Source organism: Herpailurus yagouaroundi, unplaced genomic scaffold (genome assembly GCF_014898765.1).
Source record: "Herpailurus yagouaroundi ecotype Mexico unplaced genomic scaffold, PumYag 142, whole genome shotgun sequence".
NCBI lineage: Eukaryota > Metazoa > Chordata > Mammalia > Carnivora > Felidae > Herpailurus > Herpailurus yagouaroundi.
Window position 1 is genome coordinate 43,808,956 of NW_024412397.1, and position 20,954 is coordinate 43,829,909.

The following is a 20,954-nucleotide window of genomic DNA, read 5'->3' on the forward strand; positions in this document are numbered from 1 at the left end:
AGATATATTCAAATCACCTGGACTGAAGGCCAGTAGAGGTTATGATGGTAGTTTCAGAGGACTATATATGTTTGCATATTTTATTTTTTTAATGTTTATTTTATTTTTGAGAGAGACATAGCATGAGTGGAGGAGGGGTAGAGAGAGAGGGAGATACAGAATTCAAAGTTGGCTCCAGGCTCTGAGCTGTCAGCACAATGCCTGATGCAGGGCCTGAACCCATGAACCCTGAGATCTTGACCTGAGCTGAAGTCAGATGCTTAACCAACTGATCCACCCAAGTGCTCCTGTGTGCATACTTTAAAAGCTGCTGCCTGAGAGTCTGGCTTCCAATAAGCTTGAAACTAGATGCTGACTGAGATCTCTCCCTTTGGAACACTGACAAGGCTTGGCACACCTATAACAACTGGGAACTATTAAGAATAAGTTGGGCAGCTTAGACAATCACAAAGATTTGAAAGATAACCAAGAGCTGCAGCAAGGTTGAATGATAAAGTTCATTGCCTACACAAGACCACTCTTCAAGATGGAGGAGAGGTAGCTGTTTTGTCCAATACATAGAAACAGAGAGAAAGAGTCAAGCAAAATAAGGTAACAGAGGAATATGTTCCAAATGAAAAAACAAGATGAAGCCCCAAGAAAAACCCTCAGTGAAATGGAGTAATTTATCTAATAGAGTTCAAAACAATGGTCATAAACAGGTTCACCAATCTCAGGAGAATGGATGAACATGGTGAGAACTTCAAGAAAAAGACAAAAACAAAACAAAACAAAACACCAAGAAAGTATCATACAGAAGTCACAGAGCTGAAGAATATAATAACTGAACTGCAAAATACAGTAGAGGGCTTCAACAGCAGACTAAATGAAGCAGAATAATAGATCAGTGGCCTGGAAGATAGAACAATAGGGCTCACCCAAACAGAGCAGAAAACAAAAAAGAATTTTAAAAAATGAAGGTAGTTTGGGGCACTTGGATGGCTCAGTCAGTTGAGTATCCGACTCCTGATTTTGGCTCAGGTCATGATCCCAGAGTTGTGGGACTGAGCCCCACATTGGGCTCCATGCTCTCTCCCTCTTCTCTTCCCCCATTCTTTCTCTCTCTCTTTCTCTCTCTCTCTCTCTCTCTCTCTCTCATTAAAAAAAAAAGTGAAGGTAGCTTAAGAAACATTTAAGACAACATCAAATGAAATAACATTATTATTATTGGGATACCACAAGGAAGAGAAAGAAGTGGTAGAGAACTTATTTGAAGAAATAAGGCTGAAAACTTCCCTAACCTAGAGAAGAAGACTGACATTCATTTTCAAGGAGTGCAAAAAGTTCCTACTTAGATAAAGCCAAAGAGATCCACACCAAGACACATTATTTTTTTTTAAATTTTTTTTTTAACGTTTATTTATTTTTGGGACAGAGAGAGACAGAGCATGAATGGGGGAGGGGCAGAGAGAGAGGGAGACACAGAATCGGAAACAGGCTCCAGGCTCTGAGCCATCAGCCCAGAGCCCGACGCGGGGCTCGAACTCACGGACCGCGAGATCGTGACCTGGCTGAAGTCGGACGCTTAACCGACTGTGCCACCCAGGCGCCCCTACACCAAGATACATTATAGTTAAAATGTCAAAGTCTAAATAAAAAGAGAGACACTTAAAAGCAGCAAGAGATAAACAACTTGTTATATACAAGGGAACTCCAATAAGTTTGTCAGCTGGTTTTTCAGCAGATATTGCAGGCCAGAAAAGAGTGGCATAATATATTCAAAGTGCTGAGAGCAAAAACTTCCAACCAAAAATACTCTACCCAGCAAGTTTATCATTCAAAATTGAAAGAAAGATAAAGAGTTTTCCAGACAAGCAAAAGCTAAAGGAATTCATCACCACTAAACCAGTCTAGCAAGAGATATTAAAGGGAATTCTTTAAGCTGAAAAAGAAGCTCTAACAAGTAACATACAAAAAATATGAAAATAAAAATGCCACTGGTAAAGGCAAATCTAGTAAAGGTAATAGATTAACCACTTATAAAACTACTATGAAGGTTAAAAGACAAAAGTAGGGATGGAAAAGGTATTCCATGCAAATGGACACATTTTCTTTACAAAAAGAAAGCAGACATATCTATATTTATATCACACAAAATAAACTTTAAAAAAGAAAAGTTTGTGGGGGCACCTGGGTGTCTCAGTCAGCTAAGTTCCTTACCTTTACTCAGGTCATAATCTCATGGCTTATGAGTTTGAGACCCACGTTGAGCTCTGTGCTGACAGCTCAGAGTCTGGAGCCTGCTTCAGATTCTGTGTCTTCTTCTCTCTCTGCCCCTCCGCCACTCACACCCTGTCTCTCCTTCAATAATAAATAAACATTTAAAAAATTTTTAATAAAAGGGCATTGCATAATGATAAAGGGATCCATCCAACAAGAATAAATAACATCTTTAAATTTTTATACACCCAAGATAGAAGCACCTAAATATATAAAACAAATATTAATAGACCTAAAGGGGGAAATTGACAACAGTAAAATAATAATAGGGGACTTTAATACCCCACTTACATCGATGCATAGGTCGATGCACACACCAGAATACTACTCAGCCATAAAAATGAATGAAGTCTTGTCATTTGTGACAATATGAATAGAACTTGAGGGCATTATTTTAAATGAAATAAGTGATACAGAGGAATAAATACCATATAATTTCAATTATGTAGAGTATAAAAAACAAAACAATCCAAATAGAACTCATAGATACAGAGAAGATTGGTAGTCACCAGAAGGGAAGGGAGTTGGGGTTGAGCAACATGGGAGAAAGGGGTCAATTGTATGGTGACGAATGTTAACTAGACTTATTGTGGTGATCTCTTTGTAGTATATACAAAAATCAAATTTTATGTGATACACTTGAAACCAGTATAACGTTATATAGCAATCTTACCTCAATTTAAAATATCTACACATACTTATAAATATATATGTAAATATATAGGTATGCCTAATTAGCATTTGGATATACAAGTGCTTCCAAGTGTATCATAAAAATAATCACTTTAGGTAAGTAGTTGGAGCAGGTTAAAGTAACAATCTAAATCAAAGGCTGAAATTTAAAAAGCAAGAAAACAAGAGGGGAGCTTTATATGTTCAGAAGCAGATATTACAAAATAAAACAGTATAGATTGTTGAAATCAAGTTAAATACATACAATTTATAGCCTAAATTAGACTTTTTTGAGCACAGCTTTCCACAAACCACATTTATGAAATGTGATTAAACATTTATTAACTAAATGTGCTTTTTTCGAGGTCTATGTTAAGTAGAACAGTAGCCAAGATATGAAAGTAGATGGCTGCTCCCAGCTCATTAAAAAATGTGGTCCCAGTGCCAGTTACAGGCATTGTATTGTGTGAAAATAGCATTCATCACTGCCACATCTAAACACAGGAAAAGAACAAATAAATAGGTTCACTAGGCTGGATGGGCTTTTGATACCCATGTACTCCCACCATGCTTCACCCTCAATGAGCTATTATCTCATATATCTCAGAGAGGTAAATGCTTAACTTTTTTCTTTCTGTGATACACAAAAGAAAAGAACAAAGCAATCTGCTGCCTCTCCTACTACTATTTCTTGTTTTCTTGTTTTATGACAACTCATATTTAGGAAAATTCTTAAATTCTAAATCATATATATATATGATATTTTTATATGATATGATATATATTATATATGATATATATATGATATATATATTATATATGATATTTTTTGGCCATTTGGCCTCTGGAAGAAACTGAGTTATTTGATCATCAAACTTTAGCCACACATATGTGAACCCTACCTATAAAGAAATCATAAGACTCTATTACTGACTTGGAAAAATATTTGCCTTGCTTCTTGGGATATCTGAGTAGCAATATTTCCCCAGAGAGAGAAAAAAGTAAGTTTGCTTCAGAGGCAAGTCAGAAAGGGTTCTCCTTCAGGAAATAGACCAAGAAGTGCTATTAGCAGGGGTAAATATTGAAATACTAATCACTCAGTACATCATGGCAGCCTTGATGAGTATAGTTGCTTTCCCTGTCAGAACATGTGCTGGTCTGACACACCAGTGACTGTACCAGTGGGCACCAGTTGACCCTTCTGGCCAGATCATTAGCTCCAGCATAACCCAGTTAGGCATCTCATGGGAATGGACACCAGCACAGCCAACATCAAAGGGCAGTGGTATTGATACACGCTCCGGGATACAGTGACATCACTATGTGAGAATTTTCACAAATCCTGTTTCTTGGACTACTTACCAAATACTGTTTGAGGTGCTTGTTAAAAGTTCAGGTTCCTGAACTTTAGAATGAGAAACTATGGAGTTTCTTCAGGAACTATGAGATTCTACTACATATTCTGGATGATATTTATATTCACCAAAGTTAGAGAATCGATGTACTATATGTATGGATCGACTTAACGGAAGCATTCAGAAACATTTCCAGGTAAGTTATCTCTGTAGGGAAGAGTCATTGGCATTTGTTAGGGAGAACATATATAACTATGACAGAGCCAAAAGGGCCATAAATCTAAGAATGAGTCTTCACACTAGAGCAATGACAATGAAATTGTATTGTGCTCCCTGAGTTTTTTGGTAGATAAAATATACCTCTATGAATTCTCTGATTAGTGTGATATGTTTCCTAAATTTAGAATTGGAACTTAAGCCAATCAAAGTATGGACTACTTCATCAATTACAGGGATATAGACAATGCATGCCATTTAAGCTCATTCCCTTTTCAATCCTCTATATAAACTGAAATATATACTTAGTATCATAATCTTTCTACCCCTTCCTGCCTTACCTGGTGGACAAGAACTTTCTAATCACTGCAGGTATATGCTCTGTTATAACAGGGGATAATTCATCCTAGATAGAAAAAGGACATCCTTGTAAGTTCTACTTTCTCGGTTGTGTTTTCACATATACCAAGTAACTCCTTTATAACAAATTCAAGTTTTCTAAAATTTCTAATACTGGGCAAGTCTGTGTAGTTATGTAATGTGAAACTACTCATTAGAATGTTTTTTATATGTGAGTCTCCTGTGAGATTAGTTTGTGTTAATTCCATTATATTAAGCAACTTTCAACCTCTGGGCAATAATTATTTTTCTAGACTCTTAGTCTAGAATATTAAGTCTAATTGATGATCCAAGGAAGGTAGTGCTCAAGAATGATCTACACTGTTCACTTAGTATCCATAGATGACATCACTAACTAACTCTTTACTTTCTAAATGTATTATCTCTTCCATTGTTCAAGAGACTGGTAACGACTTTATTTGTAAATGACTTTAACAGTACACAATCAAAACAACAGCTTTAAAATTACTGTTACATGGATCCCTGGGCTAAGGCACTACCTATAATAAAATGAATCTTTCCAAGGAGAAACCTTTCCTTTTCTCTCTTAGCTTCACGTTAGCAATTTGATCTTAACTGTTTTTCAATATTTTAAAATTTATCCCAACCTTAATTGTGTAAGCATAATATATATGAAATTTTGAGATGCATTATTTTATCATAATCCAACTTATTTAGCAATACAAAAAACCGTAAGTGTGCTTCTTAAAGAATATATGTTTCATCAGTTCAGCATGGTATATTTTTTTGTCCCATCATTATGCACTTTAGTATTTAGAAACTAGTGGCTATTTTTTAATTTATTCATTCATTGATTTTTTTTTTCTCCCAGTAAACATTCATATACCCAGTAAACATATTTAAGCACTCACCCGATTGCCAGCCCTGAGAACTCAGGTGAAATACTAGTGAGGACTCCCTTCCGTGTTAGAATTCACAAAAGGAATAATACTGATCTTAAAAACTAAAAGCTAAATGCATCATCTGTTCATCCAAAGGCATTTGTCAAATACACACCAGGCTTACGGCATCCTCTAGGTGTTCTACCAAAAGTCTCCAATTAAACTGTTTTGATTCAATAATGTTCTCTAAGATTAAATGGTATGGAGAACCATTCAAGTAAGACATATTCTGTACTCTCCTTGACAGTAGGAGTGTGACAAATCTTTAAGTCCAAAGGGCTTTATACTGTATTAAATGCTGAGATAGAGAAATAGATACCACACTATGAGAGTGGAAGGAGCATTAATTCAAATTTGGTAAGCAAAATCTTCCTGGAAATGTTTTTGTTTGAAAAACAATTTCATAGCCAGAATAGGGCAATTCTGGGAAAGGATAGATACATGAAGGCACTGAGACTTTTAAAAATATTGTATATTCAGAAACTGGAAGTAGATAGATGTAACTCATGAAAATCTCTGTATCTTGTGTGGAGGCAGGAGTGGTTTGCAAAGAAAGGAGGCAAAGCCCTGCTCCTGAAGGCCTTTGTGGCATAAGCTATGGAGTTGGATGTCTATCTGGAAAATCTGGGGAACCATTGAAGGATTTAAGAAGAATGAGACCATCATCATCATCATCATCTCCATAAAAGCTAACATATTGAGTGCATATTCTGTGCTATGCATAAGTTTAAGCACTGTCCATGAATTATCATTTAATTCTCTTAAACACCCACAGAAGTAAGCATGAATTGTATCCCCAAATTAATAATTTGGAAATGAATGTATTGCTTACAGAATTGACCCTTGGAACTGAATGCCAGAATCTTCACCTGTGCTACCCTTAAAAGCCAGCCACTTTTACCACCACCCTCTATCAAAGGGGTGGGTTCTGTGGGACCTGTTTGCTTCTTTACATTGTTCTTCTGTAGCAAAGCCTCAAATTTGAGTTCCTGGATTATATTCTTGTGCCCGAGCTATTAGGAAGCCTGGAAAGGCCAGGTCTAGTTCCTGTCTCTCAGTAAGGCAGGATTCATAAACAGGGACATTCTTCTACCAGAGAATGGTGTTTCAAAACATCCTAAGAGGCCACACTATGTGTCAAATGATCTCTAAAGCCCCCACAAGATGGTATACAAACATAAGACAACATTTGTCACTATAAAACCTTTTCTTAAATAAAAGAGTGGAATAGTGTAAAAGATGTATTTCAAGATGAGTGATGCATGATGGGAGACTAGTTCTGCCATGTACTAATCATGTGACTTCTAAAAATTCCGTAAAGTCTTCAGGCTTACCTTCCTCTTCTATAAAATAATTTACAATGACATGTAAACTAAATGTAATGTATAGTAGGGCAGGGAGAAAGCAGCTGAGATCAAGAGTTAGTTGCATGCTCTAGCGACTAAACCAGGTAGGTGCCCCCAGAGCTAATATTTAAAAAGCAACAGTTTCTGCATTCTAGGGTCTAAGCTAAAATGTCTTAGGCAAGCCTTTCACACAAATATTTAGTGGTGCAGAGGTAAGGCAAGGCTATAGCCACTACTCCTTTAAAGAGTAAGAATATAGTGATTATTCTACACAAACATACTTGAGACTGGACTCTCAGATTTCTGTTTAATAAATGATGTTATAATGATCTTTTTTTTTCTATGAAAAAATATTTATAACTTAAAAAAAAAACTTCTTATAGTGCCTTAAATATGGTTTGTTAAATATGACAAGTCAGAGGGGTATCGTTATCTTATTTGGGGATAGAGGGCAAGTTAGATCTGAAGAACACAGAGGCAGAACAGGGAGAAAGCCCAGGGCTGGTCAGTCTAAGGAATCGCAGAACCATAGCACACAGGAACCAGTTAGGTTTTCCTTTTCTACTTTGTAATTCTGTTACTTTATCTTAAATATTTACTTAAGTCTATTCACCACACAGCCTTGTAGTCCCCGTTGTTGTGATTAAAGAGAAGGGATTGTGTCCACCCTCAGGTCATAGCTAACTAGGGAAGAAGGGTTACAGCTTGGAGCAGCAGTCACCAGATGGTCAGGAGAGCACACTGGCATAACCAGAGGAGGTACAGTGAAGGGACAGGAAACAAGCGACAGCCAGGAAGAGATAGGCTCTTACTGGGATTCCTCAGAAATAATTGAGGGAGAGCTGGACCTACATACTCCTGCAAGATGGAGCTGTAGCAGACACTGATGGCGCCCTCCTAATCGGACTGGTGGACGATCTCTGTAACCTTGTCCCAGCTTCAGTGCACTTTGCAGCTGACTGTATTTGCTACTTGCTGAGGAGCTCTTACCCTTATGGGGAGCCAGAAGTACAGGGGAAATTATTCCCCCACCGCCCAGCCACCATCCCTAACAGTATGGCTGACTGACTAGTATGAGAATACAGAGGCTCCGCTCCTTTGCCTCAAGCCTGGACAGTCCCTGGGTTGTTATTACCATTACAGAGCTCCCTGAGGGCTGGGGCGGAATCTGGGATTCAACTGATGCCACAGGCTTAGGTGAATGCCTCTCCTGCTTCCTCCCAGGGGAATTTCCTTAACAAATCACTTGCACCTGAATTCTTGCCTCGGGGACTGCTTCTGGGAGGATTACTAGAAGACAGGGCTCTGCTCAGCGTGATTGGGTAAGAGAAGGGAAGTTAGACCCCATTACCTGGAGAATGAGGCACCTTGGATTTAGTTACGTAAAGATGCCTGACACACAACTAACACTTGCTCCTCTGTTTCACAACTGTCCTTGACCTCCAAGTTCAGGTGGGGAACCTTAAAGTAATCAATTCCCTGTTCTTCCTCACTAAAATCATCATAGCTTTTGGACTAACTTAACTGTTTTAAGGGAACAAAAGAGACTCTATCCGCAAAAACTTTTTTTTTTTTAACTGATACCTTTTTAAAAATAAGGAAACTTACAAATTGAAATATTTAAATTATATTTAAATTAGCAGATATGACTTCATATTTCAGAAATAGGAATTGGTAGAATGTTTTTCAAAATGTAAAAACTTGGGGTGCCTGGGTGGCTCAATCCGTTAAGTTTCCGACTTTTGATTTGGTTCTCATCGTTCATGAAATTGAGCCCCAAGTCAGGCTCTGTGCTGACACCACAGGGCCTGCTTGGGATTCTCTCTCTCCCTCTCTCTCTGCCCCTCTTCTGCTCTCTTTCTCTGTCTCAAAATAAATAAATAAATTTTAAAAATGTAAAAAACTTTAAAACTTCCTTTTAATGGTATTTTTGTATACTAGTCGTATTTTTTATTATAATGGTCCTCCTCTGTGTGGTGATTATGGAACCATATAAACATGAAATTCCTGTTAGAGGAAAGCAAGTGATGTTTGCCAAGTAAATAGACACAACAGTTTATACACCATTCTATACTAAAATCTATTTCATTTATTAATTTATTTCGAGAGAGAGCACGTGAACGGAGAAGGAGCAGAAGGGGAAGGAGAGAGAGAATCCCAAGCAGACTTCACACTATCAGCGCAAAGCCCAACGAGGAGCTTGATCTCATGAATGTTGAGGTCATGACCTAAACCAAAATCAAGAGTCTGATGATAACTGACTGAGCCACCGAGGTGCCCCTATACCGTTCATATATACAGATATTTTCTTCCCTCCTTCCAAAAGTTGGCTAGCTCTTCTATAAATCTCTTGAAGATCTGCAGGCAGTAATTATATATGTAAACCTTATTTAAAAAAATTTTTTTTAATGTTTTATTTTTGAGAGAAGTGAGAGACAGAGCATGAGCAGGGGAAGGGCAGAGAGAGAGGGAAACACAGAATCTGAAGCAGGCTCCAGGCTCTGGGTGGTCAGCACAGAGCCTGACATGGAGCTCGAACTCACGGGCTGTGAGATCATGACCTAAGCTGAAGTCAGACACCCAACTTACAGAGCCACTCAAGCGCCCCTAAATCTTACTTTTTTAAAAACAAATGTGTTTATAGTAACTACTTTGCCAAACTGAACTTTAAAAGTAGTATCCTTAATATATTCTCTCTCTTTCTTCAAGCACAACAGCAAAAATATATGAAACATAGATTCTTTTAGTGATATAATATTACTCTCTTCAACACTTTGGTTTCCTATTACTCAATATAAATCCAATTATTGACAAAAATGAAGCTTTCATTTTAACCTGATTACGATCAGTCATTTTGTGTGAACTGGTATGTACCATGAATATTTGAATGTTATCAGATTATGATCAAATATAGTTCTCTATTGTAAGTTTCCATCATCCTGGAAAAAATAGACATTACTAATAGCTTTCAAGTTAAAAATAGAAATTACCAGTGAAATTTAGTGTGTCTATAATTGTTATAATGATGTTTATCAAACCCATAAGTATGTCTTACATTTTGAAAATGGTTTTAAAGGCACATAAGGATGTGTGGGTGTTCCACCGTTTCTTAAGGATGGAGTAAGAAGCAAAGGTATCTGTATCACTACATGTGATAGCAGATATTTAATACCATTACCTGTGATGTTAAATACCTAATACTACTACCTGTGGTATAAAATTTTGTTATCTCTAGCTGTGACATTAAATGTTACTGGCCAATGGCGTTACCACAAAAATGTATTTGCTGGCTTTAGCAGCAGCTCCCGCTGTTCCTAGAAATAACATTTCCTGGACTGCCAAAATAGCACATGGTCCAGTGATGGATAGGATGGACTTGACAATTAAGCCATCTGCTTGCTGGCTTCTCTGATTTTTCTGCTTTTTCCTCTGCCGCACAGCTCAAGCATGGCTGCCATTTAGAAGAAAGACTGGACAAGGAAACTAATCTCTACCATACTTCCTGGATGACTTTAACCAATAACTTCCCAGACCGAAAGGGAAATTTACACATGGTATTTGCACATGCTCGTCACTGATGCTTGGAGGATGTTAAATACCTTTAAGCCAAGTGATATACAAAGACAAACACAGGGCTGGGAATTCGAATAAAGATTCTCCTTGTAGAACAAAAACTATTGAGTCACTTAGATCCAATTCTACCGACAAAATGTCTGTCTGCCTCGTGGCACAATTTCAAACCAACTATGACTAAAAGAAATGAGAGATAGTTCCTTTTATTTTCTCCTCCAATTTATTCTGTAGACTGAACTACACCAAATTAAAAAAAAAAAAGAACTAGAAACTATATTTACTTTGTTATATTGACTTTCTGAGAGTTAGCAATAAAATGCCTAAAGATTGAATTTAATATATCTCATCATTTTTTCTCATGAGGTGGAATTACTTAGTTGATTATCCTTTTTTTTTTTTTTCTTTTTTCTGGCCCATTGGCCTTTTTTCTGTTTCCAAGGCAAAAGTTGTCAGCCATGTTGCATCCTGGAGTATTACCTATCAATCCAACAGAATTCAGTAATCTTAGGCTATGGTTCTGTATTGATTTAAAGATTAGGGTAAAGTTACCAGTTTCTCTTAGATTTTTTCCTATTGGCAAAAGAAAATCTCATACTTTAGCTTTGGTTATTGGTTTGAAAATTCAAGAATATTTCAAAAATGTTCATTTACTCTAAAGGGAATAACACAGGTAATTATATTACACAGAACAAGAAATACTCCTATGCCTCAGAAATAATATAATTTAAAATCAAGGGCAAAAATCAATATTAAAGGTATCTTTTTATAGATTAAATGCAAAAATAGAGATTTTGACTACTTATGGCATGATTTGGAAAAATGGAGATGTCAGCATTTTATACATTTCAAACAGAAACAGTAAGAGTGTACTTTGCTTTACAGTTATTCTAATATTGAGAGATACAAAAATAGATGCCTCCCCACCCAAAGAACCTAGACAGAGTCAAGCAATGGAAATGAAATTGGCATACATTCAAAATACAAGGTGAAAAAGACAACATGTATAAATACCAATCTGGAATTAGCATAACATATCATCTATTTGATTAGCTTTCTTCTATAATTCAAAAGCCACATCTATGAAATTCTTTTTGGTCCCAAATATTCAGCACGTCTTATTATTTATGTGAGGAAAGAAACTATATTTTGTGAAATCTTTAAGATAAAGATTGAAATTGAAAGATGTGGGAAGAGAAACCCTGTTACATATAGTTATGGATAGATTATTCTCAGATTATACATCATTTATTTTCAGTGAAGCTTTATTATATTAGTATGGAAAATCCTGTTTAAGATGGAGATAATATATAACAATGAGGAACAGACATTTGTGTATCACTTGTAAGAACATTTTTTCTCCAAACAGTTTAACTACTATTTTCCAATTATTGACTATCAAAAGATACACACCAACAATTCACACTTATTGACAAATTCATGGACAAATTAAAAAACAAACTGCAGAGCCAGGGAGGTCACACACGACAGAGGGTTGCTGCACAGTCTGTTTTTATAAAGTTTAAAATAAGGTAGTCTTCTATGATATTAAATTTTTGGTGGAGATCACCCGTGGAGATGGGCAGTGACTGGTGGGAACACTGACAAGGTTTTCCATGCTCCTGGAAATATTCTATTTTCTGATATGTTTATAGGGGTGCCTTCACTTGGTAAAGATTCACTGAACTGTATACACTTATGGTTTGTGCTATTTTCAGATAAAGGGAAAAGGGAAAATTTAACACCAAATGTTAATTTTTTTTTGTAAAATAGTATTGTAGACCTTTAAAAGGAAAACATACTAAATTTAAAGTTTTAATGATTTAACATACTTATGGCCAAGTCTCATTACTTCTCATTACTTAGAGTCCTAAAAGACAAAATGGGAAAGAAAAAATGCTAAGTTTTATAGTCATAAAAATCCACAAACTAATAAGTATAGAGAGTCACATATTTTGAAAAAAGAAAACATTATCTATGTTTTCCATAACTGTGTGCAATGAAGTTTTTCAAAAACAATTATAAATTTGTTAATTAATGAAACTGTAAATTATATATAATCAAATTTGGTTTTTAATTGCGGAGTGCTCTACAAAGATAATTGGACACCTTTGAAATGTTTATGAATTCTTTAAGTTCTTTCAGGCTTCTACAGAAGCTAGTAACTGCTTCAGACACTACTGATAGTTCAGTGGGCCCGAGAACTTCTTAGTTTAGAATGAAATAATCCTAGTCACAAATACCATTCACTGGAAACAAACATGAGGGTATTTATAAATATCTGAATAATTGAAAGCTTTTATTTCACATACAGATATTAGATGTCATGTTGACTAACAGTGTCATGTGAGGTAATTATTTATTAGTAATAAAGGAAAACTGAGCTATAATCTAATCTCCAAAGGACAAATGCAATTTTCTGTAATCATTGGTGTTAACTTTATTAAAATTTTTCATATTAAAGCTAGAGGTGATTTGAATGATCCAGCATTCTTTTTTCACAGATGTGGAGGCTTAGCCCTCAAAGTTCATACATTGAGATAAATACAAAACCAGATGTTTAACTCAAATCTTCTAACAACTTGTGTAACACACTCATATGCTTCCAGAAAGAAATGTTTTAAGATAATGAAATGAATATAGGTTATATCATGACTGTTCCTCTACTTACTATTCTAACTCAGAGGGCTTAAAGTTTCTTGGAGTTCAGGTTTGGCATTTTAGCTTTCTGTTCAAGGAGCGTCTGCTTTGGCCTCCCAGTATGGACGGGGGCAGGTCAGCTATTTGTCCATCCGTCTCGGCATGGTCCTCACTGAATCACTAGTACTTCTTAGAGCACAGTTTGAAAATAAGTTTATACTAGAAGTCATTGCTGGAATTCTAGTATTCTACAGCGATAAACTGATTAGCAGTTCTAATGTAACTCTTCCAAAGCACAGAGTCACAAACAAGAGAAAATGACTCACTAAATAAGATTTTGTATCCAAGAGTATGAATTATTATTCTCCATGGAAACAAATTATTTTCCATGAAAACCAAATACTTGTCTCTGAGGCAATGTGATCGTTGTTTCAAGACTATTGGAAATATGTATTTAATTGTATTTTTAACTATAATAAATTAGGCCCGTGTTTCTCCTAAAAGTAGATTTCTTTCTAAGCACCTGGTGGCCTCTTGCTAGAACAAATACAGCAAGGGCACACCACAGTTACTTCTATTTGAAACTGCAGCCCTTATTCCTTGAACCACACCATTGAAATTCAACATTAATCAGTGATTTAAGGTGTATTGGGAAGATACCAGTCCGCTGGATAGAGATCTGATTTTTTTATAAAAAAACACATTTGTTTATCTATTTTAATTAATCAAGTTTTTTTTGGTAATGTTTATTTATTTTTGAGTGAAAGAGAGACAGAGCATGAGGGGGGGAAGGGCAGAGAGTGAAAGAGACACAGAATCTGAAACAGGCTCCAGGCTCTGAGCTGTCAGCACAGAGCCTGATGGGGACTCGAACCCACAAATGGTGAAATCGTGACCTGAGCCCATGTGGGACATTTAACCAGCTGAGCCACCCAGGTGTCCCTAAAAAGGCACATTTAAAATTTGAATTTGAGATCAGTACAACTTTGGATAAATCCAGTTTAGTTTAATTTCTCTGCCTGTTACCTGTTGCATGGCCTATCTCACGTGTTTTTTATCAGTAGTGAGCAAAACCCCTGATGCCCCCCAATTAGGCCACAGCCCTTTGTTAAATTGATTTACAAAATATTTCACAGTCTATGGAATGAAAACTGAATTACACAATTGTGACTTGTTAAATACCATAGTGATATCTGGAGCAGATCCGGTTAGCAATATACTCTAAGTTTTCAACTCAAGCAGATGGTGTGAAATTTAAAGCATAAGAGTATATGACTTCAGTGTATATTATGCAACAGTGTTATGGCACAATTAACAATAATAAGTAATAATCTATTACTCTGTACTTGAAAAACGAAGCATTATGTAAGTTTGTACATCACCAACCCAAATGTTAGGCTCTTATTTAGATTTAGTCTTCTCAAGTCCCACCTCTTTTGCTGTATATATATATTTTTAATCCAGATGGGTTTCTTGATTGAATGTGTCACTTGATCCCTTGAGTTATTGCCATTGTTTAAAGATGTATTGTGAAAAAAAATGATGTATTCCTTTATTTCCCTAAGCCTCTCAATAAAGCTATACAGCATAATTTTAAATTCAAACAAAAGTAACTATGAACTCAAAAATTTGATTAAATTCCAAATTATGTCAAAAATAACTGATACCCAAAAGACTAAATCCAGGTCACAAGGTCACAGATGCCTCACTGATTCACACTGTAAGTATATACTTAGAAGATTTCCAAAATACTTGCTAAATCTTCTCAAAGTCCAACAAGTTCTGTAGAAGCTCCAAAGCCATATTTTGAAGGAGTTTTCATGGACCCAAAAGATATGAAGACATACTAAAATATATTAAAAAGCTGTTATTCTACAAATGACCCCAAATAGCCAAAGCAATCTTGAGAAAGAAGAACAAAGCTAGAGGCATCATGCTCCTTAATTTCAAACTATATTGCAAAGCTATAGTAATCAAAACAATATGGCATTGTCCTTTAAACAGACACAGAGATTGATGGAACAGAATAGAGAACCCAAAATAAACTATACATGGCCAATTAATTTACAACAAAGAAACCAAAAATATACAGTGGGGAGAGAATAATCTTTTCAATAAATGGTGCAGGGAAAATATGACAACCATATTCAAAAGAATATAAATGGACCGTCTTACACCATGCATAAAAATTAATTCAAAATGGATTAAAAACTTCAATGTGAGACCTAAAACCATAAATCTCCTAGAAGGAAACATGAGCAGTAAACTTTTTGACTTAGGTTTTGGCAATGATTTTTTGGATTTGACACCAAAAGCAAAGGCAACAAAAGCAAAAATGAGTGAGTGGAAATACATCAAACTAAAAAAAACTTCAGCACAACAAAAGAAGCCACCAATAAAATGAAAAAGCAACCTAGTGAATGGAAGAAAATATTTGCAAATCACATATCTGATAAGGAGTTAATGTCTTAAATATATAAAGAGGTCATACAATACACTAGCAAAAAAGAAAAAAAAAACAAGCAATCTGATTTAAAAAATGGGCAGAGGATCTGAAGAGACATTTTTCCAAAGAAGACAGAGATGGCCAGCAGATATATGAAAAGATATTCAACATCATTGGTGTGTCTGGTTGGCACAGAGGAGCATGTGACTTTTGATCTCAGAGTCTTGTGTTCAAGCCCCATGTTGTGTGTAGAGATTATTTAAGTGAATAAATAAATAAAAACTTTTAAAAAAGATATTCAACATCATTAGTCATCAACGAAATACAAATCAAACTCCTAAGGAGCTAACACCTCACATCAGTCAGAATGGACACTATCAAAGAGACAAGAGATAACAAATAACAGTGAGGATATGGAAAAAAGAAAACCCTTGATGGGAATATAAATTGGTGTAACCACTGTGGAAAACAGTATGGAGGTTCCTCAGGAAACTAAAAATAGAAATACCATATGATCCAGCCATTCCACTTCTGAGTATTTATCTCAAGAAAACAAAAACACTTGGGGCACCTGGGTGGCTCAGTTGGTTAAGCATGAGACTTTGGCCCAGGTCATGGTCTCACGGTTCCCAAATTTGAGCCCTGCGTCTGGCTATGTGATGACAGCTCAGAGCCTGGAGCCTGCTTCAGATTCTGGATCTCCCTCTTTCTCTACCCCCCTCTCCCCTGCTTGCACTGGTCTCTCTCTTTCTCAAAATTAACAAAAAAATATTTTTAAGAAAAAAAAAACAATAAAAAAGAAAACAAAAAACACTAACTTGAAAAGGTATATGCACCTTAATGCTCATTGCAGAATTATTTACAATAGCCAAGACATAGAAATAACCTGTTTTTTTTTTTTTGACAAATGAATGGATAAAGAAAACATGATATGTGTGTGTATAATAGAGTATTATTCAGCCATAAAAATGAAGGAAATTTTGCCATTTGCCATAACATGGATGGACCTTGAAGGCATAATGCTAAGTGAAATAAGTCAGACAAAAAAAAAAAAAGATAAATGTTATATGATCTCACTTATGTCTGGAACCTAACCACGTTCATAGATACAGAGAACAGATTGATGGTTGCCAGAGGCTGGAGGTAGAGAGTAGTTGAAATGGATGAAGGAAGTCAAAAGATACAAACTTTCAGTTTTAAAATAAGTCAATGGGATGTAATATACAGCATGGTGACTATAGTTAATAGCACTGTACTGCATATTTGAAAGTTGCTAACAGAGTAAAGTTGTTCTTATCACAAGGAAAAAAATTCTGTAACTATGTATGTTTGACAGATGGTAACTAAACTTACTATGGTGATCATTTTGCAATATATACAAATAGCACATCATTATATTTTACATCTGAAACTAATATAATGCATGTTCATTATACCTTAATAAAAAATAAATTTGGGGCACCTGGGTGGTTCAGTCAGTTAAGTGTTCAATTTAGGCTCAGGCCATGATCTCATGGTTCGTGAGTCTGAGGCCCTCATCAGGCTCTGTGCTGACAGCTCAGAGCCTGGAGCCTGCTTCAGATCCTGTGTGTGTCTCTCTCTCTGCCCCTCCCCTGTTCGTACTCTCTCTCTCTTTCTCCCAAAAATAAACATTTAAAAAAATGAATGTAAAAACAAATAAATTTAAAAAAATTAAAAAAAACAAAACCAAATAAGAAACAATCTCTGTCTTTGAAGAATGACAAACATCCAGAGTAGATAGAATTGGTATAGCTGACCCATGTTTTTGAAGTTTCATTGACAATGTCATATGGGTTAAACTGAAATCACTGTCATTCCAAATTGTTTATTACTAAGGAAAGGAATATTCTTAAAGTGATTTTACTTATTTCTGCAGGAAAAACACCCAGGACAAAAAAAAATTTTTACATAGTTTAATGATTTTCTTGTTTTAATGGTTTATGACTCTGGACCGTGTGGGGTTGGAATCAGCTTCTCTCACCTACCATGTATTGATCTTGGGCAAGTTACGTTACCTACAGTTCAGTTTTCTCATCTGTAATCTCATGATTTTTAGGAGAATTCACTGAAGTAAGACATGACAGTGCTGGGAGAATTGTAAGTATTCAGTATATGTACACCTCTATTGTTATTATTTTACTAATAAATCGTTACTAATTTTGCCAAGCACAACTTCTATCTCCAGACTGACACAGAAAACAAAACAAAACAAAACAATACAAAACAAAATGTTATTGTATCCCAGTGCATTTCTGGCACTCACCTGATTCAAATATTAATAAGGTTGATGACTTAAAGCTTTTCCATTATTGCAGAAAATGCTAAGTTATTATCTGGTAGACATATCCTGAGACTTTGCACCTTTCTTTGTATTTTTATTCTAATTAGGTTTTAGAAGATTGTTTATTGTATCTATTTGGAGGAATGTGTTTCATGCTGTGCCCTTCATTAAAAAGATTAAGTACTTGATCAATCCTTAACCTCTTAGTGTGTCTCATTAGTTTGGTAATTTATTCATCAAAAATACACTCTGAGATGCATTGGGATTGAAGAGCTGGTGTTGATCCAAGAAAGCATGCTGTGTAGTGCCATGAAACTCATCACTTAGAGTAATGTGCCTTCACAAGGAGAAAGAGCAGGCTGTCTTTATAATAAGAGTATAGAAATGTTTATATCTTTCTGCTACCAATTCAAATGAAATCTTTTGAGATCTGCTAATCCATAAATCTTGTAGAAGTAAAGATGCTATAGAGTTGTAGCATGTGGAGAGTTAAATTTATAGAAATCAAGAATTCTAGGAACTGAATAAGCATTTCTTTATTACTGGGTTACTTTTATAGATTAAAGAAATATAAAATAGAATAATTCTTAAGCTAGAAGAACTTCATTAAAACTGTGAACCTATTAATAATTTAAATATATGGGATTTTTTCCTCAATTCGATAAAATGGTTAGAATACTTTACGTATGATTGTATACATTACAGACAGACATACACACACACACACACATACACACACATGTGTTTCCTTTTATTTGACTTTGCACTATTTGGGGTCTTTTTAATCCGCAGGACATTACAGTCAGAAATATGTTTTAAACACACACACAAACCCATATAAATACTTTTATTTAAGTTGACAATTTTGAACATCAGCTATTCTAAAGGACCTATAATCGGGAATCTTAAATCCAAACTTTCTTAATGATGGATCCAAACTAAATTATTCGATCATAACTGAGTACTATGTGACCCTTAAAATGCTATTCAGTTCAGAAGCATTATCTTCTCAGTATATAATTAATCTTTTCTTTTCTCATTTTAGAAGACACATGCACATCTGCTACTCCTCATTCTTAACTGTTCAGGAAGGCAAGAGAAGTGTCTTCTTTGTGCTTCAAACCTCACCTTTAATAAAACCTGAGAAAATCTATGGATATCCAATAACGACAAGAGAAAGAGAAAGAGATGAGGAAAAGGAAGAAAATAGAAGGCAATGTCAAAGACAAATCAGTAAGGAGATTGATTTTATTCAGGCTATTGAAATAGAGACCTTCAAACACCAGTGTCTAAACTGTGGAGTTTTACCCTAGACTTTTAAAGGGAGGAGTAAAGTTCAAGGTAGAGTGATCTACACTTGGTTTTTTGTTTTGTTTTCTTTTCAATCAAGGAAGTCTCAGTCAGTTAGCTAAAATGGAAATGTTTATCCTTGTGTCTAGCTAGTTTCGCAGGGGACAAACAGTTCTAATTTCAGCTAATCATTCATGAGACAAGGAATGGGAAGGAGGAGGGTCTATGTCTGGTTTAGTCAGCAGGTTCAGGCTAAAGGGGAAAAAGTCTGTTTGGGACCTGTCACAGGTACACAAGGGAGTCATCTGCAAATCTTAGAGGGGTCATGAGAAAGGATAGACGGAAGGTTTTATCTATCTCACATGAGTAGTTAAGGTAAACTTTTTCCAATAACACGAAAAGGGCGATTCTGGATAACAAAACCTTGGGGAGATGTCTTAACCATCATTGTTTTCCAGAGCTCAGGTACGGTTCACCAGTAGCAGAAGGGCAAGAAAAAAGCCAGAGCTTTTTTTTAGGAACATTACATTTTTTTTCTGTATATTAAATTTGCTGAGTTAAATTCATTTTTTACAAACTAAAGCTTTTTCTTCAAGTGTTTTCTCAAATATGCACACCTCTATTAACGTCTTCAATTTAACTTAAAAATTTTAATTTTAATTTGATGTTTGGTTTCTTATTCATATTTTGTATATAAATCCATTACATTATCCTAGAATCAATAATAAACTAAAAGCATCATGATTTCACCTGTTTAGTTTCTTAACATTCTTTTCCACATGCAATTTAATTTACTATGTATATTTTTTAATTAAGCTAAATTAAACCTAAATTTTATCAATCATATAGCCCAACACCTTCATTTGTTCAAATAAACAACTTTAGTCCCATAGAGTTTTCCCAACTTATACAATTAGCTGTTTTGATTGCCAGGACCAGAACTCAGGTTGCCTGACTCCTACTGTAATTCTCACTGCATTGCAACACACTCATAGTCCCATTTTAGAAATGAATGCCTGGGGCGCCTGGGTGGCGCAGTCGGTTAGGCGTCCGACTTCAGCCAGGTCACGATCTCGCGGTCCGTGAGTTCGAGCCCCGCGTCGGGCTCTGGGCTGACGGCTCAGAGCCTGGAGCCTGTTTCTGATTCTGTGTCTCCCTCTCTCTCTGCCCCTCCCCCGTTCATGCTCTGTCTCTCTCTGTCCCAAAAATAAATAAACGTTGAAAAAAAAAAAAAAAGAAATGAATGCCAATATTCTCTTAACATGACCATTAGAACAGATTAAAATTAGAACAGGCAAGTGTAAACACTAAAAAAAATAAAAAAAAAAAGCTATTTGTGGTTAAAGGACTTAAAAGGAAAACCAAACAAGCAGCAACACAACTGAAAACATGCAAAAAAGAAAAAAAAATACAACTAAAGTTTGCAGTTTATAAAAATAAAGTGACAAAATAAGATCAAGCTGAAAGTTTTATCATTCTTTTCTTTTTTAAAAGCTTATTCATTTATTTTGAGAGAGGGAGCACAAGCAGGGGAGGGGCAGAGAGAGAGAGGGAGAA

The 20,954-nt window shown here is 35.6% G+C and overlaps 1 long non-coding RNA gene across 1 annotated transcript in view; it reads left to right on the forward strand.

Annotated features, from left to right (window-relative positions):
• The window catches only part of LOC121033048 (uncharacterized), an 85,899-nt gene that overhangs the window by 59,576 nt on the left and 5,369 nt on the right, over positions 1 to 20,954 (forward strand). Inside the window, exon 6 of the long non-coding RNA XR_005791664.1 lies at positions 17,883 to 17,923. This is a non-coding gene — a long non-coding RNA (uncharacterized LOC121033048). The remainder of the gene's footprint in view (positions 1 to 17,882; positions 17,924 to 20,954) is intronic.